The sequence below is a fragment of the Hyperolius riggenbachi genome, chromosome 2, assembly GCF_040937935.1.
Source record: "Hyperolius riggenbachi isolate aHypRig1 chromosome 2, aHypRig1.pri, whole genome shotgun sequence".
Lineage (NCBI taxonomy): Eukaryota > Metazoa > Chordata > Amphibia > Anura > Hyperoliidae > Hyperolius > Hyperolius riggenbachi.
In genome coordinates, this window is record NC_090647.1 from 554,798,759 (window position 1) to 554,825,663 (window position 26,905).

A 26,905-nucleotide genomic window follows, 5' to 3' on the forward strand; every position below is an offset into this window, starting at 1 on the left:
TAAAGACACTCCCTGAACAGGATTTATACAAAGATGCTGGACAGCCTCCCTGCTCACAGTTCACTTTTTTGGCAGTTGGATGAGCAACTGCCATTCACTTAGGCCTAGTGCACACCAGACGGGTGCGGATCCGCTAGGGTAATGTATTGCAATGGGCTGGTGCACACCAGAGCGGGAGGCGTTTTGCAGAAACGCATACTCCCGGGCTGCTGCAGATTTTGGATTGCGGATGCGTTTCTGCCTCAATGTTAAGTATAGGAAAAATGCAAACCGCTCTGAAAAACAGCACATCAGAGCGGTTTGCCAGGCGTTTTTTGTTACAGTAGCTGTTCAGTAACAACTTTACTGTAACAATACATGAAATCTACTACACCAAAAACGCTTCACAAAACCGCAAAACGCTAGCTGAAACGCTACAGAAAAAGAAGAAAAAGCGTTTCAAAATCTGCTAGCATTTTGCGGATCTGCTAGCGGTTTTTGGTGTGCACCAGGCCTAAGTGCATTTTGAAAATAAAGAAATCCATGAGAATCCCCCATGAGGAGGTGGACTAGTCCAAAACCTGTCCGTTCTGTCAGATTTCTACTACTTACTGTAAATGACAGCAACATAGGAGAATGTATATGTAAGTAATGTATGGCTCATTTTATTCTGGGAGAAATGCACTTCTTATCTGTTTACATACAGTATATTTTACATTTTGAAATTTTTGCGACAGTGGTCCTTTCATTTGCATCAAAACTATGCAGCGAAACGAAAGAGAAGCCTTTAGGATTGGTGTCACAGCGCCGTGGGATTCTGTGAAGGCGGAAGCCCAGGAACGGGTTACTCCAGCGGCGCTCTTAGCCGCCCCGCGCAGCTTCAGCTTGTGTTTCGGCGGTTGCACAGCACCTGCTCAGCCGCTGCAAAAACAACATTACAAATTGCCGTCAGAGTCTTGACCTGTTGTGTTTTGGATTTGCGCGGCGCGGGCAGCCGGGCAGAGAACTGTTTGTTCTGTGATCCTGACCTTATCAAGCTTTCTGCTGCTTTAACCCAACGAAAATCCCGCTTCTCTCCTGTCATTCTCATTATTTGTATTTATTTTTTTATATTTATGCTTCCCGTCGCTCTCCTTGCCGCCAGATTTCGATCAGCGTAAGTGTGATTCATGCGCCGGTTAAGGCCGGGGCTCTGAAATTGCGCCGGAGGATTCATTGGCGAGTGACGGGCGCCGGTATAAATCCCCCGGACTGTTTGTCCGACCGGTAAGGGGTCACATCCCGGAGGGTGGCTGAATCCTCCGCAGGAATATGCATGGCCTGATTTCACCCACGCCTGGCGGCAAACCGCTCTCGTGCCTGTAAGGCCGTGCCGCGGAGGGGGTAGACCTAATCCAGGGGGGATTTTCAGGTCTGTGTTCAGGGGATGTATGGATCAGGGACCCCTTCTAGTGTTAAGTCCCCTCTGGTGTAAATAACCCCAGGATGACAGCCACTCTGTGCATGGAGCGCGCGGGGGGTTAAGTCGTATTCCCACCAGACACGCTTCGACTAGCTTTTGAGAGCGCTCGTGTTTTGCTGATTGCAAGGACGCGCTTCCCATGGTATAAATCACAGTGCTGTGTTCCCGATAGTGTACAGGTGGTCCCCAGGTTACGTACGTCCTGACTTACAAACCTGCCGCAGTGATGTCACTTCCACATTGTAAGATAAGAAGAATGAGAGCTTGTCAGAGCTTGGTGGGACATTTTCGACAGTGATTAAATGACACAGGAGAGCATAGTACTGGCTCAGGCGGATAGAGGTGGACACTGGAGGCACAGGGTGACAGTCAGAGGGGGACACTAGAGACACAGGATGGCACAGTGTAGGTACAGAAAGGGGAGTGACAGAGGACACTGGAGGCACAGTGGAGGCGCAGGATGGTACAGTGAAAGCACAGTGTTGGTTTGGAAGGCGGGGACAGAGGAGGAAATTGGAGGCACAGGATGGCACAGTGTAGATACGGAAAGGAGGGTGACAGGAGGGCATAGTGTAGGTATGGAAGGGTGGGGAACAGAAGAGGACACTGGAGGCACAGGATGTCACAGTGGGGGCACAGTGGAGGCACAATGGGGGGGACAAAGGAGGACACTGGAGGCACAGGGGAGAGAGGAGGACACTGGAGGCACAGGATGTTACAGTGGGGGGACAGAGGAGGACACTGGAGGCTCAGGATGTCACAGTGGGGGCACAGTGGAGGCACAATGGGGGACAGAGGAGGACACTGGAGGCACAGTGGGGAGACAGAGGAGGACACTGGAGGCACAGTGGGGGGACAGAGGAGGACACTGGAGGCACAGTGGGGGGACAGAGGAGGACACTGGAGGCACAGGGGACAGAGGAGGACACTGGAGGCACAGGATGGAACATTGGGGGCACAGGGGACAGAGGAGGACACTGGAGGCACAGGGGACAGAGGAGGACACTGTAGACACAGGATGGCACATTGGGGGCACAGGGGACAGAGGAGGACACTGGAGGCACAGGATGGAACATTGGGGGCACAGGGGACAGAGGAGGACACTGAAGGCACAGGGGACAGAGAAGGACACTGGAGGCACGGTGTAAAATGGGGCTAAAAACAATAATGTAAACTTATTGCAATATTGACCAGCGTCTCACTTTTGCATATTTTAATCACACTATGGGCCCATTCACACTAGAGTGTTAGTGCTCTAGTGCTATAAAACCCTATGGGGCAGTTCTCACTTGGGCGAATTTGCGTTAATCGCCGGCGATTAACGCAAATCGCCAAACGCAAACGTGTAGCCTGCACCATTTTCAGGCGATTTCCCGGCGATCGCGTTCCAGTGCTATAGAAACGCTAAACGTGATCGCGGAAAAATCACCAGTGTCCAGTGATATTTTTCCGCGTGTAATCACGGAAAAATCACTCCTGCAATTTGCGCTTTTAAGTGTGAATGGGGCCTCACACATAAAAAGAACTCGTTATATTTATACAGATAAAAGTTGGCCAGGAAAAAAACGGAGCGAACCATTAACAGTATTTTTTCATTCACCATTTTCCATCTGCATTCGGCCTATCAGCCTATTTACATCAATGCGCACAGATCCGCGTCAGGTCGCCCCGCAATCCCGCGCATCATCTGCAGAACTTCCTCCGCTTCCTCTGTGAATAGCAAATGCTGCCGAACGCCTCTGAATTATCGCTCAAAGTACAGCAAGAGAACGCGGGACTGGCTGACAGCATCACCGCCGTAGCCCGGGAACCGGCTAATTTCCCGAACACATTACAGGGCGCCTCTCTACATCACGCCGCAGACGGGCGGGAAGATCCGACAGCCGCTCTATATTCTCTTTATAGGTTTCCGTCGTTCGTGATGAATTTAGAAACAGACGTGGAGAGTTCTGCGCGCTTCCCAGACAAATAAAACCGAAAATGTATGTGCATAATGCGCAGATGACGAACGCAATGTGACAAAGGCTCCACTAAACAAGACGTTATTACCTGGAGTGGCTCCCAAAATCGGGACGCAACGCTCAGTCTCCGGGCGATCTGCCATCAGTCATGTGCAAAACTGGATCAGCTACTAACCTCATTTACACACCAGAAAGTAGAGTAGGCTACTATACTGCAGAGAGTATATATATATATATATATATATATATGTGCTCTGAGGCCCAGTGCACACCAAAACCGACAGCAGATCCACAGAACGCTAGCGGTTTTGGTACGGATTGCGAGATTTGGCCCAGTGCACACCAAGCGGATTTGGATGCGATCCGCCGGCCGCATCCGCCTGAAAATCCGCTTGGCTAATGTAATTGAATGGGCTGGTGCACACCGACGGTTTGAGGTTTTTAGCAAACCGCAAACGTGCAGCAGGAGGCACGTTTGCGGTTTGCTAAAAACCTCAAACCGCCGGTGTGCAACAGCCCATTCCAATACATTAGTCAGGCGGATCCGCTCGGTGTGCACTGGGCCCTAGTCTTTAATCCTAAGGCTGCTTTCACAGTGGGACGATACAGGCGCACGTTAGAGCAGCCTGTAACGCAGCCCACCGCACAGTAATGAAAAATCAATGGGCTGTTCACAGTGCCCACGTTGCGTTACATTGTAACGCTGCACGTCAGGTTAAAGTGCTGCATGCAGTACGTTATACACGGCGAAGCCGCGTTAGACTGTTTGCACATGCTCAGTAATGTTGGAGGAGGCGGTCTCCCCTCCTCCTCCTCAGCCAGCCACATAGCTAATTAATATTCACTGCACGGTGTGACGTGCAGTGTTTACTTCCTGGAGCGGCCGCTCTGTGCGGCGGTTGGCTGGCGGGACAGTCAGTCTCCACAGTCTATAGCACAAAAAACGCATAAACGCATAACGCAGCTCTAAGTAGCGTCCTCCACCACCACCAGGCGTTGCATTAGGGGCACGTTATGCTACCTATAACGTCCCCTAAAACGCAACGTCCTGGTGGGAAAGAGGCTTTAAAGGATACCCGAAGTGACATGTTCAATATTCTAGGCTCAAAGTGTCAGACTCCTGCAAAGCGTTCCTATTTCATATATTAGTTTCACCTTTTAAGTTGAATTACTGAAATAAATAAATGGACTTTTGCATATTATTCACATTTTTCAAGTTTCACCTGCAATCTATATCCTTTTGCGAACTAAAAAACACGGTCATTGTTAAAAATATATATATTTTTCATGTAGGAAAAAATTCCGCAAACTGATAATGAATAATATGGTGTCATTTTTTTTTTCTTTTTTAGGTAAGAAATCCTTCTGAATCTATTCCTTGGTCTGGGTAATGTATATTTTCATTTTCAATTACACTGAATAATCCAATGAACCTGGAATTGACTATTCACAATATTGTGATATGTTGGAATGATCATTATTTTTGATGTTTTTTTCCCCCCTACGGTGCATTGAGAGCCCAGCTCTTACATGTTGGTAGTGATGACATGGAGTATGCAGAAGTAGGTTTCTTTTTCAAGTGTAACTCCGCTTTAATACAAAAATGTAAAGGATACCCGAAGTGACATGTGACATGATGAGATAGACATGTGTATATACAGTGCCTAGCACACAAATAACTAGGCTGTGTTCCTTTTTTTCTCTTTCTCTGCCTGAAAGAGTTACACATCAGGTATGTAAGTGACTGACTCAGTCCTGACTCAGACAGGAAGTGACTACAGTGTGACCCTCACTGATAAGAAATTTCAACTATAAAACACTTTCCTAGCAGAAAATGGCTTCTGAGAGCAAGAAAGAGATAAAAAGGGAAATTTCTTATCAGTGAAGGTAACACTATAGTCACTTCCTGTCTAAGGCCCAGTGCATACTGAGCGGTTTTAGGTGCGATCCGCCGGCCGCATCCGCCTGTAAAAACGCTTGGCTAATGTATTTCAATGGGATGGTGCTGGTTGAGGTTTTTCCCAAACCGCAAACGCGCCTCCTGCTGCATGTTTGCGGTTTTCTGAAGCGTTTCGTCCTCAACGTAAAGTATAGGAAAAACGCAAACCGCTCTGAAAAACGCTACATCAGAGCGGTCTGCCAGGCGTTTTTGTTTCAGTAACAGCTTTTACTGTAACAATTTTTGTAATCTGCTACCCAAAAACGCACCCAAAACTGCTAGGTATGTTTAGAAAATGTCTCTAAACATGCCTAAAATCGCTCTGAAATCAGCTCCAAAAACCGCTAACGTTTTGTGGATCTGCTAGCGGTTTTGGTGTGCACTGGGACTGAGTCAGGACTGAGTCAGCTACTTACATACCTGATATTTAACTCTTTCAGGCTGAGAAAGAAAAAAAGGAACTTATGTGCTTGGCACTGTACATACAGATGTCTATCTCATCATGTCACATGTCACTTCGGGTATCCTTTAAGCACCCAGTTTATTTAGAAGCTTGCAAGTGCCCCAGGACAATTTATTTTAGCATGTTTTTTATTTCTTATTTGCAACATTTCTCTGCTTCTAATTAGTACTGCTGTAATGTGTATTTATGGCCACTTGTCACTAGGGGGCAGTGTAAGACAATAACAGAGGACTTCTGCTTTCAGTTTCTATGTTTTCTGCTAGTAGAGAGAGATCAAAGCATTCCAAGAATTTACAGCACGATGAGCTCTGCCGTCTGAAGTCAAAAGCAATGCCCTTATCTCAAATAAGATGACTATTAAAGTTACTAATGTGTTAAATAGGTTGATGTATAGATACTTAGTACACTTGTTTGATTATTCATTACGGATTTCTTTTAGACATTCACTGAGATTTGTTACTCTGCAGACAGTCACTGAGATCTGTTCCTCTACAGAAACTGAGGAGACACTGGCAGCACTTTTTCAGAAAGCGCAAAAACGCTCCACTTTTTGAATTGCAAGAGTCCCACGATTTTAGACAAAATTTGGCTCTGCAACAATTAATGTGATCGACTGATCCAAAATACTGATGCAGATTTGTCACCCTGCAGAAACTCACTGAGATTTGTTACTCTGCAGAAGCTCACTGAGATGTGTTACTCTGCAGAAACTCACTGATATTTGTTACCCTGCAGAAGCTCACTGAGATTTGTTACTCTGCAGAAACTCACTGAGATTTGTTACTCTGCAGAAACTCACTGAGGTTTGTTACTCTGCAGAAACTCACTGAGATTTGTTACTCTGCAGAAACTCACTGAGATTTGTTACTCTGCAGAAACTCACTGAGGTTTGTTACTCTGCAGAAACTCACTGAGATTTGTTACTCTGCAGAAACTCACTGAGATTTGTTACTCTGCAGAAACTCACTGAGATTTGTTACTCTTCAGAAACTGACTGAGATTTGTTACTCTGCAGAAACTGACTGAGATTTGTTACTCTGCAGAAACTGACTGAGATTTGTTACTCTGCAGACACTCACTGAGATTTGTTACCCTGCAGAAACTCACTGAGATTTGTTACTCTGCAGAAGCTCACTGAGATGTGTTACTCTGCAGAAACTCACTGATATTTGTTACCCTGCAGAAGCTCACTGAAATTTGTTACTCTGCAGAAACTCACTGAGATGTGTTACTCTGCAGAAACTCACTGAGGTTTGTTACTCTGCAGAAACTCACTGAGATTTGTTACTCTGCAGAAACTCACTGAGATTTGTTACTCTGCAGAAACTCACTGAGATTTGTTATTCTGCAGAAGCTCACTGAGATGTGTTACTCTGCAGAAACTCACTGATATTTGTTACCCTGCAGAAGCTCACTGAGATTTGTTACTCTGCAGAAACTCACTGAGATTTGTTACTTTGCAGAAACTCACTGAGATGTGTTACTCTGCAGAAACTCACTGAGATTTGTTACTCTGCAGAAACTCACTGAGATTTGTTACTTTGCAGACACTGACTGAGATATGTTACTCTGCAGAAACTGACTGAGATTTGTTACTCTGCAGAAACTCACTGAGATTTGTTACTCTGCATACACTAACTAAGATCAGTCACTCTGCATACACTCGCTGAGATCAGTCACTCTGCAGACAGTCACTAAGATGAGTTACTTTTCAGACACTCACTGAGATTTGGACACTGAAAAAAGATTTTATTGATATTTTGTCTTTTGCAGAGTATTATTATAATTTATTGCAGAACAGAAACTCATTGAATTCATTGAAAGTTGGCGTCCTACAGAACGTCATTGAAATTTGATACACTAGAATAGGAGTGTCAAACTAAAACACAAAGTGGGCCGAAATTGTACACTGGGACCTAGTCGCGGCCAACCTCAATGTCTACTGGCCACCTTCCTTCCTTATACAGTTCCCTGGTGTCTAGTGGTCCCCCTCCCCTATACAGTTCCTTAGTGTTTAGTGATTTCCCCCCTACCTCCCCCATATTGCTTCCCTGGTGAACTAGGGATTCACATCCAATATAGCTTCCCTGATTTTCTAGAGTGGGCCAAACATAATGCAATGTGGGGAAACCACTTGACGGCCAAATTTAATGGCTCTGAGGGCCACATTTTGAGCTTGACATGTTTGCACTAGAGCACATGTGTCGGACTCCAGGCCTGGAGGGACAGATCCATGCCAGTGTTTAGGATGGACTGAGAAAGAGAGGAATGTGTTCTACCTGATGGACCCACACCTTTCCTGATTCAGACCCATCAATTCATTTGAGCTGTATAAAAAATGTGTGAGGATCTCAGCCCTCGTAGGACCGGTTTGACATCCCTGCACTAGAGAGACTGACTGAGATTGAAACCCTGGAGATAGTTCATGGAGATTGATACTGTATATGGACACACTGAGATTGGTACTTTAGAGACAATTTGTTGAGATTGGTACTTTACATAGACACACTGAGATTGGTACTTTAGAGATGGTTCATTGAGATTGGTACTCTACAGAGACTCACTGAGATTGGTAAATCTAGGGACAATTTTGTGAGATTGGTACTCTTGACATAATATATTGATATTGGCACTCTACAGAGACTTGGTGACAGAGTCGGGACAAAGTCCTTCAGCACACAAGGCTGAGACACCAAAGTGCACCCCTCCATCCCTCCCACCCCAGCCGTCACACACTGATTGCAAGAGGCACCCCAGGGCCCCCCAACACCTTTAGTGTTGTAAAGAGATTAGCTGATGGTTGACCTGTGAAGGTAGTATGATATAATGCCTTTTCCCAGGTCCTGTTGGTCTTGGCAGCCACAGCACATCTAGCATTTACAGTTCCCATTCACCCCCTCTGATATATAGCATGAAAATAATGCACCTGGAATGCAATTACAGCATTTTGTTTTCAACAAACCATTAATGTTTAAATTAGGCAGAGTTTGACTGACAGGCACGTTTGTGGAACGCAATGCGGGAGTACTGCAGGAAGTCCCTGTACACTGCTTCCTGTGCAGAATCTGACTGACAGACACGTTTGTGGCACACAGTGCGGGAGTACTGCAGGAAGTCCCCTTGCACTGCTTCCTGTGCAGAATCTGACTGACAGGCACACTTGTGGCACGCAGTGCGGGAGTACTGCAGGAAGTCCCCTTGCACTGCTTCCTGTGCAGAATCTGACTGACAGGCACACTTGTGGCACACAGTGCGGGAGTACTGCAGGAAGTCCCCTTGCACTGCTTCCTGTGCAGAATCTGACTGACAGGCACGTTTGTGGAATGCAGTGCGGGAGTACTGCAGGAAGTCCCCGTACACTGCTTCCTGTGCAGACTCTGACTGACAGGCATGTTTGTGGCACGCAGTGCGGGAGTACTGCAGGAAGTCCCTGTACACTGCTTCCTGTGCAGAATCTGACTGACAGGCATGTTTGTGGCACACAGTGCGGGAGTACTGCAGGAAGTCCCTGTACACTGCTTCCTGTGCAGAATCTGACTGACAGGCATGTTTGTGGCACGCAGTGCGGGAGTACTGCAGGAAGTCTCCGTACACTGCTTCCTGTGCAGAATCTGACTGACAGACACGTTTGTGGCACACAGTGCGGGCATACTGCAGGAAGTCCCCGTACACTGCTTTCTGTGCAGAATCTGACTGACAGGCACGTTGGTGGAACGCAGTGCGGACGTACTGCAGGAAGTCCCCGTACACTGCTTCCTGTGCAGAATCTGACTGACAGACACGTTTGTGGCACGCAGTGCGGGAGTACTGCAGGAAGTCCCCTTGCACTGCTTCCTGTGCAGAATCTGACTGACAGGCACACTTGTGGCACGCAGTGCGGGAGTACTGCAGGAAGTTCCCCCTGTACACTGCTTCCTGTGCAGAATCTGACTGACAGACACGTTTGTGGCACACAGTGCGGGAGTACTGCAGGAAGTCCCCTTGCACTGCTTCCTGTGCAGAATCTGACTGACAGGCACACTTGTGGCACGCAGTGCGGGAGTACTGCAGGAAGTCCCCTTGCACTGCTTCCTGTGCAGAATCTGACTGACAGGCACACTTGTGGCACGCAGTGCGGGAGTACTGCAGGAAGTCCCCGTACACTGCTTCCTGTGCAGACTCTGACTGACAGGCATGTTTGTGGCACGCAGTGCGGGAGTACTGCAGGAAGTCCCTGTACACTGCTTCCTGTGCAGAATCTGACTGACAGGCATGTTTGTGGCATACAGTGCGGGAGTACTGCAGGAAGTCCCTGTACACTGCTTCCTGTGCAGAATCTGACTGACAGGCATGTTTGTGGCACGCAGTGCGGGAGTACTGCAGGAAGTCCCCGTACACTGCTTCCTGTGCAGAATCTGACTGACAGACACGTTTGTGGCACACAGTGCGGGCATACTGCAGGAAGTCCCCGTACACTGCTTTCTGTGCAGAATCTGACTGACAGGCACGTTGGTGGAACGCAGTGCGGACGTACTGCAGGAAGTCCCCGTACACTGCTTCCTGTGCAGAATCTGACTGGCAGGCACATTTGTGGAATGCAGTGCGGGCATACTGCAGGAAGTCCCCGTACACTGCTTCCTGTGCAGAATCTGACTGACAGGCACATTTGTGGAATGCAGTGCGGGTGTACTGCAGGAAGTCCCCGTACACTGCTTCCTGTGCAGAATCTGACTGACAGGCACGTTGGTGGAATGCAATGCGGGAGTACTGCAGGAAGTCCCCGTACACTGCTTCCTGTGCAGAATCTAACAGACAGGCATGTTAGTGGAACGCAGTGCGGACGTACTGCAGGAAGTCCCCGGACACTGCTTCCTGTGCAGAATCTGACTGACAGGCACGTTTGTGGAATGCAGTGCGGGAGTACTGCAGGAAGTCCCCCCTGTACACTGCTTCCTGTGCAGAATCTGACTGACAGGCACATTTGTGGAATGCAGTGCGGGTGTACTGCAGGAAGTCCCCTTGCACTGCTTCCTGTGCAGAATCTGACTGACAGGCACGTTTGTGGAATGCAGTGCGGGAGTACTGCAGGAAGTCCCCGTACACTGCTTCCTGTGCAGAATCTGACTGACAGACACGTTTGTGGCACACAGTGCGGGCGTACTGCAGGAAGTCCCCGTACACTGCTTCCTGTGCAGAATCTGACTGACAGGCACGTTGGTGGAATGCAATGCGGGAGTACTGCAGGAAGTCCCCGTACACTGCTTCCTGTGCAGAATCTAACAGACAGGCATGTTAGTGGAACGCAGTGCGGACGTACTGCAGGAAGTCCCCGTACACAGCTTCCTGTGCAGAATCTGACTGACAGGCACGTTTGTGGAACGCAGTGCGGGAGTACTGCAGGAAGTCCCTGAACACTGCTCCCTGTGCAGAATCTGACTGACAGGCACGTTTGTGGCACGCAGTGCGGGCGTACTGCAGGAAGTTCCCCCTGTACACTGCTTCCTGTGCAGAATCTGACTGACAGGCACGTTTGTGGAATGCAGTGTGGGCGTACTGCAGGAAGTCCCCGTACACTGCTTCCTGTGCAGAATCTGACTGACAGGCACGTTTGTGGCACGCAGTGCGGGCGTACTGCAGGAAGTCCCCATACACTGCTTCATGTGCAGAATCTGACTGACAGGCACGTTTGTGGAATGCAGTGCGGGCATACTGCAGGAAGTCCCCGTACACTGCTTCCTGTGCAGAATCTGACTGACAGGCACGTTTGTGGAATGCAGTGCGGGCATACTGCAGGAAGTCCCCGTACACTGCTTTCTGTGCAGAATCTGACTGACAGGCACGTTTGTGGAATGCAGTGCAGGCATACTGCAGGAAGTCCCCGTACACTGCTTCCTGTGCAGAATCTGACTGACAGGCACGTTTGTGGAATGCAGTGCAGGCATACTGCAGGAAGTCCCCATACACTGCTTCCTGTGCAGAATCTGACTGACAGGCACATTTGTGGAATGCAGTGCGGGTGTACTGCAGGAAGTCCCGTATACTGCTTCCTGTGCAGAATCTGACTGATAGGCACGTTTGTGGAATGCAGTGCGGGAGTACTGCAGGAAGTCCCCGTCCACTGCTTTCTGTGCAAAATCTGACTGACAGGCACGTTTGTGGAATCCAGTGCGGGAATACTGCAAGACGTCCCCCCGTACACTGCTTCCTGTGCAGAATCTGACTGACAGGCATGTTTGTGGAATGCAGTGCGGACGTACTGCAGGAAGTCCCCGTACACTGCTTCCTGTGCAGAATCTGACTGACAGGCACGTTTGTGGAACGCAGTGGGGGAGTACTGCAGGAAGTCCCTGTACACTGCTTCCTGTGCAGAATCTGACAAACAGGCATGTTTGTGGAATGCAGTGCGGACGTACTGCAGGAAGTCCCCGGACACTGCTTCCTGTGCAGAATGTGACTGACAGGCACGTTGGTGAAATGCAATGCGGGAGTACTGCAGGAAGTCCCCGTACACTGCTTCCTGTGCAGAATTTGACTGACAGGCACGTTAGTGGAACGCAGTGCGGGCGTACTGCAGGAAGTCCCCGTACACTGCTTCCTGTGCAGAATCTGACTGACGGGCACGTTTGTGGAACGCAGTGCGGGAGTACTGCAGGAAGTCCTTGTACACTGCTTCCTGTGCAGAATCTGACCGACAGGCACGTTGGTGGAACGCAGTGCGGACGTACTGCAGGAAGTCCCCGTACACTGCTTCCTGTGCAGAATCTGACTGACAGGCACATTTGTGGAATGCAGTGCGGGAGTACTGCAGGAAGTCCCCGTACACTGCTTCCTGTGCAGAATCTGACTGACAGGCACATTTGTGGAATGCAGTGCGGGCATACTGCAGGAAGTCCCCGTACACTGCTTCCTGTGCAGAATCTGACTGACAGGCACATTTGTGGAATGCAGTGCGGGCATACTGCAGGAAGTCCCCGTACACTGCTTCCTGTGCAGAATCTGACTGACAGGCACATTTGTGGAATGCAGTGCGGGAGTACCGCAGGAAGTCCCCGTACACTGCTTCCTGCACAGAATCTGACTGACGGGCACATTTGTGGCACACAGTGTGGGAGTACTGCAGGAAGTCCCCGTACACTGCTTCCTGTGCAGAATCTGACTGACAGGCATGTTTGTGGAATGCAGTGCAGGTGTTCTGCAGGATTTCCCCGTACACTGCTTCCTGTGCAGAATCTGACTGACAGGCACATTTGTGGAATGCAGTGCGGGAGTACTGCAGGAAGTCCCCGTACACTGCTTCCTGCACAGAATCTGCTGCAGATGTCGATGATATTAGCATACCGGTAACATCAAAGAGCAGCAAGGTGAGGAGGGGCAGGAATAATGCACACCATCTCCTGTCTGTGTGTCGGAAGAAACATCACCGGTGCTAATTATTCTGGGTTATTTCTGTTCATCATAGCTTAACACCTAATCACTCGCAGTATAGGATGCTAAACAGGAGCAGCAAACGCATGGCCTGCAGGGGAAAAATAACGAGGACTTTGCTACTGTAAGAAAACAAAAACCAGCACCTGTCTCTACCAGGGTGATAAGACCTATGTAGTCATTCCATCCTACATGACTTCTTGGCTTTGCAGTGGAGTCAAGTTGGCCATACATCAGGCGACTTGGTGGCCGATCCAACGATTATTACAATCGAATTGTATGAAAATCGGTACCGCCAAATGCATGCCTTACCGACAATGTGACCAGTCCGACATGATGCAAGATGTTGGGCCCCCTTGGTTGTTTGGGTGCACGGTCCCGCAATGGTAATGGCGAGTGATAACCGGAAGAGCGATAAACGCAACAAACCCCTAACACCGTCTCCCCTACTGGTGTATGGGCTCCCCCTTGTTTCCAGTGCACTATACATTACCTGTCCGTGGCCGTTGAAAACCCCGCCCCACTCTCAGCCTGAAGTAGATGCAGAGGCTGTCTACTGGACACAGTCTCTCCACCTAGAGTGTGTCACTGGAATTAAAAGGAGAGCTGTATATATATGCCTTTGCGTTGTTCCAAATTTTACATATTAAAACCGACTGGTTTCGGCATTCCAGTCCAAACCCCTGACAACGGTAGAACGCCGAAACCATTAGGGAACTGGAGATTGGGCATCTATCTACTATTAACATTTGAACCTTTATGCGTTTATGACATTAACAATACACTGGTTACATGTGAAGGGTCCCTGTCATAAAGGCCTGCAATTTAAGTACCTGTACACTGTTTTTATTGTTTTGCTGAGAATAAACTGGTTTAGGTGTAGCTGAACAAGTGACCATCAGTTCTTTCATTTGTTTTTTGGTGTAGGTCACCTCTATTATGTGTTGAGCACTGTTTGGTGACTGCATATGATGGGCAGATTTGACCCAAAGACAAATCTCTCTCTGATCGAATCTGATCGGAGAGAGATCTGACAGCTGCCCATAAACTGCAGACCGATTCCCGATTAAATTCCGCATGGAATCTCTTTGGAAAGCATCCACCGCCTTGCCGCTGTTCCCGCAGTTTATATATGCGCATGTATGTGTGCATTTGTACATTACCTGTTCTGTGTCGCGGTGCCTGTCCGTCTTTCGAACCCGCCACTCTTCGATGAGCCCTATACACAGCGCCGACATGGCGCGTGTGACGTCACACACGCACCGTGTGCTATGCGCCGGCACCGTGTATAGGGCTAATGGAAGAGCAGCAGATTCGGAAGACAGACAGGCACCGCGACACAGGACAGGTAATGTACAAATGTATACATACATGCGCATATATAAACTGCGGGAACAGCGCCGGGGGTTTAGTCGCTCGCCCCGATATTACTCACTGTTACCGCCGCGCAACGGATCAACCACAACGGCCCAAAATCTTGCAAGATGTTCGATTGACATGCTTGGATGGAAAATGGTCGCATAATCTCCGATTTTTATCTGATTTGATAATAATAATCGAATCGGATGGTCGATCTGCCGCCAAGTCGCCTGATTCATGGCCACCTTTATAACACGAAGCGCTGAGGATTTCTGACAGGATGTCCTTTCCCTTGGATTTCTGACCTGCTCTGAGTGGTTCCCCCCTCCTCCCTAGTTCCATGTTGCAGGGGAATTAATTCCATTGTACCCACCATCATGTTATTAATAAGCGAGGCCATTCATTAGGAGATGGCTGTGACAATCCCGCTATCTCAGGTACAGCCGCCCTGACAGCCTCTCACAATTAAGCAATTACCGCGGATCCTGGCACTCTCTTCAGCCCGGGTAATTGGCCGTGCAGCTGTGTGGCTGGGCCTCTCTTCTATAGAGGGGTCGCAGGTCAGTCATATTTCCTCAGAAGTGGGGATTGTACACAGCGATTGTTACCTGCGGCTGTGCAGGAATAGATCACAGCACTGTTTAAATTATGCCATGTGGCTTTATGTAGCACAGGCCAACAGGGACCCATAGAGGGAACACAGCATCTTGTATTCCTTCCACATACAGGCAGAACAGGCAGAGAACACAGAGCTGGGGAGATATACACAGGCGGGGGAGAAGGGTAGTGAGAGGAGACATGGAGGGATGGATGGATGAGGGGGGAGGAATAGATAGATAGATAGATAGATAGATAGATAGATAGATAGATAGATAGATAGATAGATAGATAGATTAGATAGATAGAACAATTGGAGGTGTCTATAAGAGTTTAATGGGGACTTGCATTACATCAAATGAACGTATAGTCACGTGTCATTGTTCAGCATATAAAATCCATCCTTTATTTCACCATTAAAATATTATTGAATAGATAAATAGACAGATAAGGTGAGTACAAACCTAACAACTGATGTCACCTGAGGGGGATCAGGACCCGATCCCTTTGGGTGACATCGCTGGGCGCCGGACTATAGAGACGTGTAACAGCTGTGTAGCTGACGACACGTTCTGTTACTATGCGGGCGGGGGGCGACAGAGCGACGCGTGCATGACATCATGCGATGGGCAGCCATCGCTAGTCGGGGGCCTCACTTTCGTCTGAGACCGTCGCCATTGGCCGCCTTGGCCGACTACAGTCAGGCCAAAGTGGCCAGTGACGCCAGCAGTAGCTGGATAGTGTACTGGTTACGGGCTCTGCCTCTGACACAGGAGACCAGGGTTTGAATCTCGGCTCTTCCTGTTTATGAATGCAGCACCTATTCAGTAAGGAGGCCACGGGCAAGACTCCCTAACACTAGTACTGCCTATAGAGCGTGTCACAGACCGCTAGGCCGGTCTGCGGATGGGGTAAATCGATCAGCGTCAGAAATCCTCTCACACGGTCATTTGTTCATCACGAAGGGTAACCCGCGTTCGCAATTTGATGAACTGACTCGCGAAGGGAGCGTTCTGATACCCACCGACTCACCACACACATATACAATTCAAAGATCTGCCACCAAGCGAGTTACACAGCCCGCTACTGTAATTTTACTAGGACTTCGAGAACGCTATATTAACCCTTAGCAGTATGCAAGAATCTGGGTCAGATCGTTATGTCTGGGCCGGGTTCTCGCATGCGGGTTATAAATGTATACTTCTATTAAACACAGGGTAGCGAGTTCAGGAGAATAGGTACGATTGTGTATGTTCAGCAACAGGTCATAACCGCTAAACGATTTTTAAAACGTTTAATAACAAAAATGCATTACATACAGTTATATACACCAATTAACATATACACAGAGCTTAAAAATAAAAAGGGATAAAATCAGAAAATTCTTACTTCGTTAGCTGAGCAGTCCATTTGAAGAATGAAGAAAATAGTCCAGTTTAAAGCAGGCATTCAGGTTAAAATCTTTGTACACAACATGCGCCCGGTTCTCCTTGAGCACATGTCTAGACCTTCCTGGTAGATGGGAATTGAAGAACAGAGGAGGAGTTCCTTGCAAACGCTTTTTACTGACCAGAGTTTTGGGGCAGTCACTACCTGGAAAGTAGGTGTGTTTGAGGCAGGGTTACCTCCTGGCAGTCAGGTTACCACCCACAGACTTGGAGCAAGGAATGTACCAATTATTAATAATTTGTGTAATTCCGCCCCAGATGGGTGCAACGCAAATCCGAGACCATATTCATAAGCAGCATGCGACTCTGTATTAAATGAGACTATACACGCCTAGTCTGTCGAATTTGCTCTACGCAGGCCGGATAAAGTGGTTTCTATATGGATCCCTGATAGCTAGAAACGTGCACTTTAGGTGAACGATAGAACTGTTTCCTAGGTATCAGAAAATGTAATTTTGGTCTTGCTGTGCCAAACCTATTTTGAATTATTAATAAAGTAAATGTTCACATTGTGTGAAGCTATGAGCTTGGAGGGAAATTTGAAGTTCAACCAGTTTGAGCTGGTTTTCCTTTTGGGGAAAGATAAGCTGTAGCCAAATGGCTTCTCCCCAGGGAAGCTAGCCACGTGTGACATTTTTTCCTGACACAGGATGTGGGGGGAAGGTTACTGTACTCAGTAAGAGAGAGGGAAATTGACATCTATTGTGCATTTACCCAAGACTGACAGGAACTGTGCACGACCATGCGAAAGTCGATGGCGATTTTGCGCACAACTTTCCGTAATGTCCGTCACATCTCCCCCCTACCAGTCGGACGCACAGAGTGGGTCTGCATGACCCACTCTACGCGCCGCTTAGCTACTGAACGGGTTCTCGACTTCTTATCTGACTGCCCTTTAGACAACTCACCAGAAGCATAAGGCCTCATGGTCCGGTGTGTCCCAGTGTCCGCTTTGCGGACGGTGCGATGCACACCCACAGGCTTACCTCTAAAGGCCTGGCTGGGTTTGCATAGCGCTTCCTGTAAGGGAGAGAGTCGTTGGCTGACATCCGGGTCACTTCCTGACTCTCGCGTGTCAGCCTGCGAATCTGGAAGCAGCGTGGCATACCCCTGCTCTAACTGACTACACCTTGGCACAACATTTTGGTCAGCACAACCTAGGTGGACATTAGAGCACATTTTAAAAAACGAATCAGCCTTCACCTGGGTGGCGAGGCTTGCCCCTTCTCCAGGAAGGATAGAGGGTGGACCTCTGGGCAGTTTTGCACTGGGTTGCTTCTGCAAGGGGAAGACATGCAAGGGTGAGACAGGGAAGGTGCGGCCTGTCTCCACCAGCTGTTTGTTAACAGCAGGCAATGGTGGAGCACTCTGGCTGTCATAGCAGGAGGGGAGATCTAGGCCCCCAGCTGCCTGCTCTGACACCTGGCCTGCTTCCACTGCCAAGCACGGATATGACCCAGGCAACACAAGACTGTTACCTCTTAGGTTAGAGGCAATCACACTTAAACATAAATCATTTTTAGTAATAGGAGATTCAGCATGAAATCTATTAGCAACATCTGGTACAACATTAACATCACCGTTACGTTCATTTTTCACATCATGTACACAGGTATCTGGAACAACAGTGACAGGTTTAGAATCAGACAAACCGTGATTAGACAGCTGTCCATTAGAAACAGGTACCGCTTCCTTGCCTCCTTCCCTAGGAGGGCTAGGTACCATTACCCCTGCTGCCTCCCTCTGTCCCACCCCAAGCTTGTACAGTACCTGAGTGGGTCCAGACTGGCAATCCGGGGTGTTGATAACAGGTTCATAAAAGGATCGTAGGGTGCCAAGATCGGTGCCCAACAGCACAGGCACTGGGATGTCATCTGTCACCCCCACAACTTTTGTCTGGCGTCCCCTTCCCCAATCAAGAACAACACGAGCTTTGGCGATGCGTGCGTGTGTGCCACCAACTCCCACAAGTGTGACACACTCATAAGGCAGGAAATTCTCCCTGGCTACAAGATGAGAGCGAACCAAGGTAAGCTCTGCGCCTGTGTCGCGGAAACCAACAGCGATCTGGTCGTTAACTTCCACGACTTGATGATTTCCGGAAAGTCGAGGATTTGCTGCTCCCATGACGAGGTAGGCGTGTGCAGTAGAGGATGCGCTAGCCACTTCTGCGCTAGGCTCTGGCGACGGCGTCCTCACCTCGGGGCAGGCAGACTTGAGGTGTCCTCTCTGTCCACAGTGGTAGCACTTCGGAACATATGTGGCATCAGGCGGATGAGTAGCAGGTGCAGCATCCGGCCTCTGTGGCTGTGGGACCCGATTCCCACGGTTAGCAGGGGGAGGAGAGCTGGGTTGCATAGGTCTCCCCCCTTTCCAGCTCTGGGCTGGAGGTTTGCGGCTGTCCGGCACACGGGTGGCCACAAAAGTGTCTGCAAGTTCTGCGGCAGCTTTGGCGGATTCAGGCTTCCGCTCCAAGACAAACTGCCGGACATCTGGAGTGCAGCAGTTCAGCAACTGCTCCTGTACGATGAGGTCCGCCAGACCTTGGTGAGAGCCTTTTTTGAGGCCCCGCGACCACTGCCGGAACACAGTCAGCAGGCGACTCTCCAGGTCGGTGTAAGAGTCGGTGTGGCCTTTCTGCAGGGAGCGAAACTTTTTGCGATAGACCTCTGGGGTCAGCTGGTATTTGGCGATAATCGCAGCTTTTATTGCAGCATAGTCATTGTCTTTGTCAGCGGGTAAGTCCACAAACGCCTCAAGCGCTTTGTCCCGCAAGTTGGGTGTCAGATATCTCGCCCCCTGCTCCTGGGGCAGATGACGGCAAGTCTTTTCAAATGAGTGTAAATAAGTGTCCGGGTCGGTTCCCTTCTCCATTTCTGGGAATTTAAACTTTGGAGTCCCAAACGGGCCTGCTGTGGGCCGGGGTTCCAGAGCGCTTTGCGAGGGATTTTGGCCTTGCGCTCGCAGTTTGGCCATTTCAAGGTCATGTCTGCGTGCGGCTTCTCTCTCCTCTCTTTCCGCTACTTGCTCAGCCCGCCACCGGCGTTCTGAAGATTCCCGTTCAGCCTGGCGTTCTAAACGGTCAGCGTCTCGTTCTGCTCTGTCAGCGTTTTCTCTGACAATCTGCATGTACAGCTCAGGATTTGTCTCCAACAGCCTTTGTAATCCAGGTTGCATTCCAGCATCAGGAACACAGAACAGGTTTGCATGGGCGGGCTCCTGCCGGCCACCATGCTCCTCAGCAGTTACAGCGACCGGTTCAGACGCGGTCCCATTTTCCTCTGGGTCTGGAAGTGGGTTGCTTTGCTCCAACCGCTCACTTTCCTCTGCCCCAGTTACAGCACCGTCTGAACCAGGAGTGTGCTCTCCCAGCATCTGCTCCGGCTGGGTATCCAGTCGCAATAAGTCGTCGATCAATTGCGCTTTCTTTTTTCTATACGTCATAATGCCTTTTTCCTCACACAAGTTCACTAGGTCTGCCACTGACATTTTCTTGTATCTTGCTGCAGCCATTTTTGCCAAATAAAAGATAGGATAGCAAAAGAGATTGGGGGGGAACTCTGTGCTACACGTTTAGTCTATATAAATGGTAATGCACCGGTTATCGACCACAGATTTTTAATCTGTTCTGGCAGGTTAATCAAATAACGTTGCCGTTGATGTTCTGAACATACACAAATCCCAAAAAGCTGCCAAACAATGTCACAGACCGCTAGGCCGGTCTGCGGATGGGGTAAATCGATCAGCGTCAGAAATCCTCTCACACGGTCATTTGTTCATCACGAAGGGTAACCCGCGTTCGCAATTTGATGAACTGACTCGCGAAGGGAGCGTTCTGATACCCACCGACTCACCACACACATATACAATTCAAAGATCTGCCACCGAGCGAGTTACACAGCCCGCTACTGTAATTTTACTAGGACTTCGAGAACGCTATATTAACCCTTAGCAGTATGCAAGAATCTGGGTCAGATCGTTATGTCTGGGCCGGGTTCTCGCATATGGGTTATAAATGTATACTTCTATTAAACACAGGGTAGCGAGTTCAGGAGAATAGGTACGATTGTGTATGATCAGCAACAGGTCATAACCGCTAAACGATTTTTAAAACGTTTAATAACAAAAATGCATTACATACAGTTATATACACCAATTAACATATACACAGAGCTTAAAAATAAAAAGGGATAAAATCAAAAAATTCTTACTTCGTTAGCTGAGCAGTCCATTTGAAGAATGAAGAAAATAGTCCAGTTTAAAGCAGGCATTCAGGTTAAAATCTTTGTACACAACATGCGCCCGGTTCTCCTTGAGCACATGTCTAGACCTTCCTGGTAGATGGGAATTGAAGAACAGAGGAGGAGTTCCTTGCAAACGCTTTTTACTGACCAGAGTTTTGGGGCAGTCACTACCTGGAAAGTAGGTGTGTTTGAGGCAGGGTTACCTCCTGGCAGTCAGGTTACCACCCACAGACTTGGAGCAAGGAATGTACCAATTATTAATAATTTGTGTAATTCCGCCCCAGATGGGTGCAACGCAAATCCGAGACCATATTCATAAGCAGCATGCGACTCTGTATTAAATGAGACTATACACGCCTAGTCTGTCGAATTTGCTCTACGCAGGCCGGATAAAGTGGTTTCTATATGGATCCCTGATAGCTAGAAACGTGCACTTTAGGTGAACGATAGAACTGTTTCCTAGGTATCAGAAAATGTAATTTTGGTCTTGCTGTGCCAAATCTATTTTGAATTATTAATAAAGTAAATGTTCCCATTGTGTGAAGCTATGAGCTTGGAGGGAAATTTGAAGTTCAACCAGTTTGAGCTGGTTTTCCTTTTGGGGAAAGATGAGCTGTAGCCAAATGGCTTCTCCCCAGGGAAGCTAGCCACGTGTGACATTTTTTCCTGACACAGGATGTGGGGGGAAGGTTACTGTACTCAGTAAGAGAGAGGGAAATTGACATCTATTGTGCATTTACCCAAGACTGACAGGAACTGTGCACGACCATGCGAAAGTCGATGGCGATTTTGCGCACAACTTTCCGTAATGTCCGTCACAGAGCGCGTCCTAGTGGCTGCAGCTCTGGCGCTTTGAGTCTGCCAGGAGAAAGGCGCAATATAAATATTATGTGTCTGTGTACAGAGGCTTTAGACCAGAGGTCCCCAAACATTTTGGGTCGAGGGCCGGGTCAACATACTTCAGACAATGATGTAGAAGTCTTGACGGGCCAGACAGTGAAGCATACCCAGGTGACAACCTGAAGTCCTATTGGACAGCAGTGTCACCTGATGTGGAATTTGATTGGAAACCAGCTAATTACTGCTTTCTGGCTTCCATGTGAATGGGTGGTGCCAGCACTGCTATTCTATATGCGGACCAGCAAAATTTAAAGATGTAGCTGACCGCATCTATAAGTAATACATTTTGTGTGTGGGGGCCGGTAAAAAAGCCTCAGGGGGCCACATTCGGCCCGCGGGCCTTAGTTTGAGGACCACTACTTTAGAGAGATATTTAGAGATAAATAGATAGTCAGAGAGATAGACAGACTGAGACAGTATATGGCTTGACAGGCATATAGATATTAGACAGGTAGACAGACAGTGACACTAATATATGGATAGACGGACAGACAGATGTGGTTGATCTGTAGCTCTCAGTCCCTTGCTTTTAGTATGGATAGATGGACAGACAGTGAGGCCCAGTGCACACCAAAAGCCTCTAGCCGATCTGCTAACACTAGAGTTTTTTGAACTAGATTTTCAGAGCGATTCTAGGCATGTTTAGGCCCCATTCACACTTAAAAGCGCAAAACGCTTGCAGGAGTGATTTTTCCGCGGAAAAATCACTGGACACTGCAGCGATTTCTCCGCGATCACGTTTAGCGCTTCTATAGCACTGAAACGTGATCGCCGGGAAATCGCCTGAAAACGTTGCAGGCTACGCATTTGCGTTTGGCGATTTGCATTAATCGCCGGGGATTAACGCAAATCGCCCAAATGAGAACAGGCCCATAGGTTTCTATTGCACTATCGCTTAAAAAGGCGCTAGCGTTTGAGCGTTTTGCCGAAATCGCCGGCAAGGCGCTCTAGTATGAATGGGGCCTTAGAGAGGTTTTCTAATCATGCCTAGCGTTTTTGGAGGGTTTTTGTGTAGCAGATTTCATACATTGTTACTGAACAGCTTCTGTAACAAAAACGCCTGCAAAACCGCTCTGATCTAGCGTTTTTCAGAGCGGTTTTCGACTTTCCTATACTTTACATTGAGGCAGAAACGCCTCAGAAATCTCAAAAATGCTGCAGCCTCCGAGTTTGGGTTTGTGGAAAAAACGAACCGCTCTGGTGTGCACCAGCCCATTGAAATACATTAGCCAAGCTGTTTTCAAACCGCTATCATTTTTTAAAAATGCTCCAGAAGCGCTCTGGTGTGCACCAGCCCTGAGACAGATGTATGGATAAACAGACAGACAGACAGACAGATAAATAGATAGCCAGACCTATGTGGTTGATCCATGTCTCCCTGCATTTAGTGTTTATAGACAGTCAGACAGACAGACAGTGAGACAGATGTATGTATAGACAGACAGATGCGATTGATCCGGCTCTCTCAGTCCCCTGCATTTAGCGTGCGGTTTCGATGCTTTGTAGTGGTGGTGAAGAGGGCCGGTAATAGCTCCCGCGGCCGTCTCCGCTGTTTAATGGAGACCAGAGAGGTCATCTGCTGGAAGTGCTCACTTGCCGGCGTTTCTTGTGCAATTAGCCCGGTGCTCTGAGTGTCACCATGTCACCTCCTGCCTCTACCAACTCCACTTTATATCCATGAACAGAGCAGTAACGACAGGACTGTCTGCTCCACAAAGCTCCTCCATCTTCTGCGCCCACAGAGGGGAGAACTGACGTGCGCCGGCGGCTGCCGTGTTTCCGGGAGGGGGTTGGGGATAGAAGGTGACATCTTGTCCCAAAGCTCCAAACTCCCCTCAAAGTGGCTGCGTTTAGGAATCATTAGTTATTGATTTTGTGGCGTTCATATTGTCACGTCGCTGGTGAGTTGAGTAACGTTACGGGCCCTGCGCAGCATTACATTGCTGCTATGGGGCACCTGGTTTCGGCTCCTGACGGTGAGCTCTGTGCACCAAAACCACCTGTTTCGGTTCTGTGACCCAATTATGGAAAAGCTTTTTAAGGCACTCACTAACTAACTTTAAAGAAACACTGAAGTGAAGAAAACGTGTGATATAATGAATTGGTTGTGTAGTACAGATAATTACTAGTACATTAGTGGCAAAGAAAATATTCTAAATATTTTTATTTTCAGTTTTATAGCGTTTTTTTATAACATTGAATCATTCCCTAATATTTGCAGTTACACACTACTCAGCACAGTGGTGTAGGAAAACTACAGTGTCAGAGGTACAAGAAGGGGATGGGAAGCAGTGTGTTAGTGATCACTACTATTCAAAGCATTTATAGAAGTGATTATTATAAGCACAGAACCAAAGAGCTAATACTGTAGTTAAGAGTGGGCCCCATGGGGCCCCTCTAGCCTACGGGCCCCGATGCGGTCGCTACCTCTGCATCCCGTATTGCTATGCCACTGACTCAGCATGCTAAATGATTTTACAGAGCAGGCCAGTGAACTATTGACCTGTCCTCTGGAGAAGAAAAAACAATACAATGACTGACAGTTGAGATAACAAGCTTTAGTAAGACAGAGCTCTCTGCCACTTTGAAAGTTGTGGAGCTCAAAGGCTCTTTTGCATAGATAACAACTGGAGTTTCTTAATTCTTCCTGTACTGGAAACAATGTCTAATAGACTTATGTCTCTGCTCCTAATGTTTTATTTCTTAGCTGGATTACACATACAATTTTTTTTTCCGCTTCAGTTCCTCTTTAAGGCTAGGAACACACTTGGCAGAAACGCTACTATTGCAGAAAACTGCAGCATTTTGCCGCTAATGAGAGTCTATAGGCCGCATGTAAAAACACACATATGTCCGTTTTACATTGTGCGTTTTTGAAAACCCACAGCATGCTGCATAGTTTGTGAACACGCACATAAAACGCACATAATGTATCTTGATGGAGACTTGGAGACCTGATGCCAAATGCACCAAAAATGCAGCAAAAAAAAAAAAAAAAAAAGCACAGTGCAGTAGAGGCATGGTTTTCTGCACTGCCTAGTCCCAGCCTCATGGTGATGAGTAAACAGAACCAGGGCAGTTTCTAGGCTAAATTGCACCCAGGGTAAGGGTGTAAAATTTGCACTCCTCCCCACCCCCGTGGACTCGTGAACCTTTAAGCAGCCCATACACTCAGCCGATTTTCTGGCCGACCGATCGATCCCGGTCGATCGATCGATCGATTGCAAATCGGTTGGCCAATCGACCGATCGACGGCCGATTTCGATCGATTTCGATGGATTTCCATCGAACTTGCAGGGTGGAAAATTTAGGTCGATCTGATGAGATTGCTTATCAGTTTGCATTGGCCTTAATGGAAATCTGATGGCAAAAAAATGCCATCAGATCGAATTTCAATAGATTTCAAACTGAAATCTATTGGAATTCTATCCTGGTAAAAAATGTTCTAAAAACGCATCAGATAGATCATCAGATGCATTTCTTATCTATCTGCTGCCAATCTGACGAGTGTATGGGCACCTTTACTCTTTAGGAAAAGTCACTCAACCACAGGAAAACACCCAGGCGAAGAGAGCCCGGAAAGCAGACTCCTCCATGGGCACCGCACACTGACAGCCTGCAGTACTGCAACAGGACATTAGGTGTCAACATGCAGTGGTGACGTGCTGATGACTTGCCGTCTGACGCAGGCAGCCCAGGAGGAGTCAAGGAAGGTGATTGCACTGGTAAGCTTCTTCTTCTTCTATTTGGCTGCCATGCGCGTCACCAGCTCCCTGGCGGTTAGGTCCTTCTGCCTGCATCCCCTTTATTCTACTTGCTGGTCTGCGCCCAGGGTGGTCGCCCTGCCCCCAAGAAACGGCAGTGAACAGAACAAATGTACAGTAACAAAGTGGTAGGTGATAAACCTGCTCCATGGGCAAAACATTGCAGTACAACTCACTTCCTCTCCTCTCTGGATGCAGCTGGTCAGGTGTGACCTTGTGAAGCTAATTAGGAAGAATAATAAATGACTGATTACATTTCACAGCGCCCCTACATTACATTAAAAAAATCATGTGTCTTCATGAGGAGGCGTGGCTTGTAGACCACAGGAAGTAGTTAGTGAGCAATTGTAAGACCTCAACCACAGGAAACTACTAAGGCTCTAAAGCCCATAAATGGATGCACAGCTGCAGACAAGCACAGGCAGAAGAAGAGTTAAAAAAAAGTCATTTCCTAAAAGTAACGTTTATAATTGACCCTATTTGACACTGTTGCTTTTAATATGTGCCTTTCTTAGGTTTACATGGACTATAATTCTCTGAGTATGTGTTTAGCTTGCTGCCGGTTTCTGTGCAGCTGTACCTGCTGCGTGTAATGATACTGAGCCTGCTATTCTCTATGTGATAATTAAGGCGTTATTAATTAGCAGCTTGTGTTGTAGTGGGAAGCTTAGACTATTGTGCATTGATTTACTAAGCCTAGAGAATGCTGGGAAATGTATGTAATCCAGCAAGGATGTTTCCTACAGAAATGTCTCTGATTGGGTGGTGTAAATACAGCTGTCACTGGGGTCATGTTGGAACATAGCAATGATTGCAGTTTTGCATTCACTCCAAACACGGACTTGGGGTACTCTATCCCGCTGCAGCTCATCGCGAGGGCAAAGTAAGTCTGTGGAGACTTAGACACTCTGGCGATGCGGCAAGCCCGCCGCAAACTCGGCAGTGCCTGGCCGCACGATCCTGGCGATGCCCGCCGCAAACTCGGCAGTGCCTGGCCGCACGATCCTGGCGATGCCCGCCGCAAACTCGGCAGTGCCTGGCCGCACGATCCTGGCGATGCCCGCCGCAAACTCTGCAGTGCCTTGCCTCACAATCCGTGCCTACCGTCCAGATTATGCAGTAATACAAGTCTATAGCAATGCGATGAGTGTGAAATCCCGATCGTCGTATCGTGCGGCACGTTTGTGCAGAGCAATGGTAATCCAGTGATGTACTTCCTGTCCAGCAGGGAGCGTGTCTTTTTCCATCCCCTGTGTGTCCCCTTCTGTCCCCAGTGTGACCCTTTCTGCCCCCGTGTGTCCACTTCTGTCCCTACTTTCTCCCGCTTACCCCTCGTGTCTTCTTCCCCTCGTGTCTCCTGTTCCCTCGTGTATAATTAGCAGTGT

General features: G+C 48.3%; 1 protein-coding gene and 1 long non-coding RNA gene across 3 annotated transcripts in view; both read left to right on the forward strand.

The window, feature by feature from the left end:
• LSAMP (limbic system associated membrane protein) overlaps window positions 1-26,905 on the forward strand; it is an 814,836-nt gene that overhangs the window by 214,754 nt on the left and 573,177 nt on the right. The gene's annotated exons all lie outside the window — the stretch shown is intronic.
• Window positions 1-26,905, forward strand: part of LOC137547354 (uncharacterized) — a 72,935-nt gene that overhangs the window by 9,181 nt on the left and 36,849 nt on the right. Inside the window, exons 1-2 of one of the 2 annotated variants that reach the window (XR_011026571.1) lie at window positions 370-623; window positions 4,755-4,789. This is a non-coding gene — a long non-coding RNA (uncharacterized lncRNA). Of the gene's footprint in view, window positions 1-369; window positions 624-4,754; window positions 4,790-26,905 lie in introns of those variants that run through there. The other variant, XR_011026570.1, reaches the window with a different exon arrangement.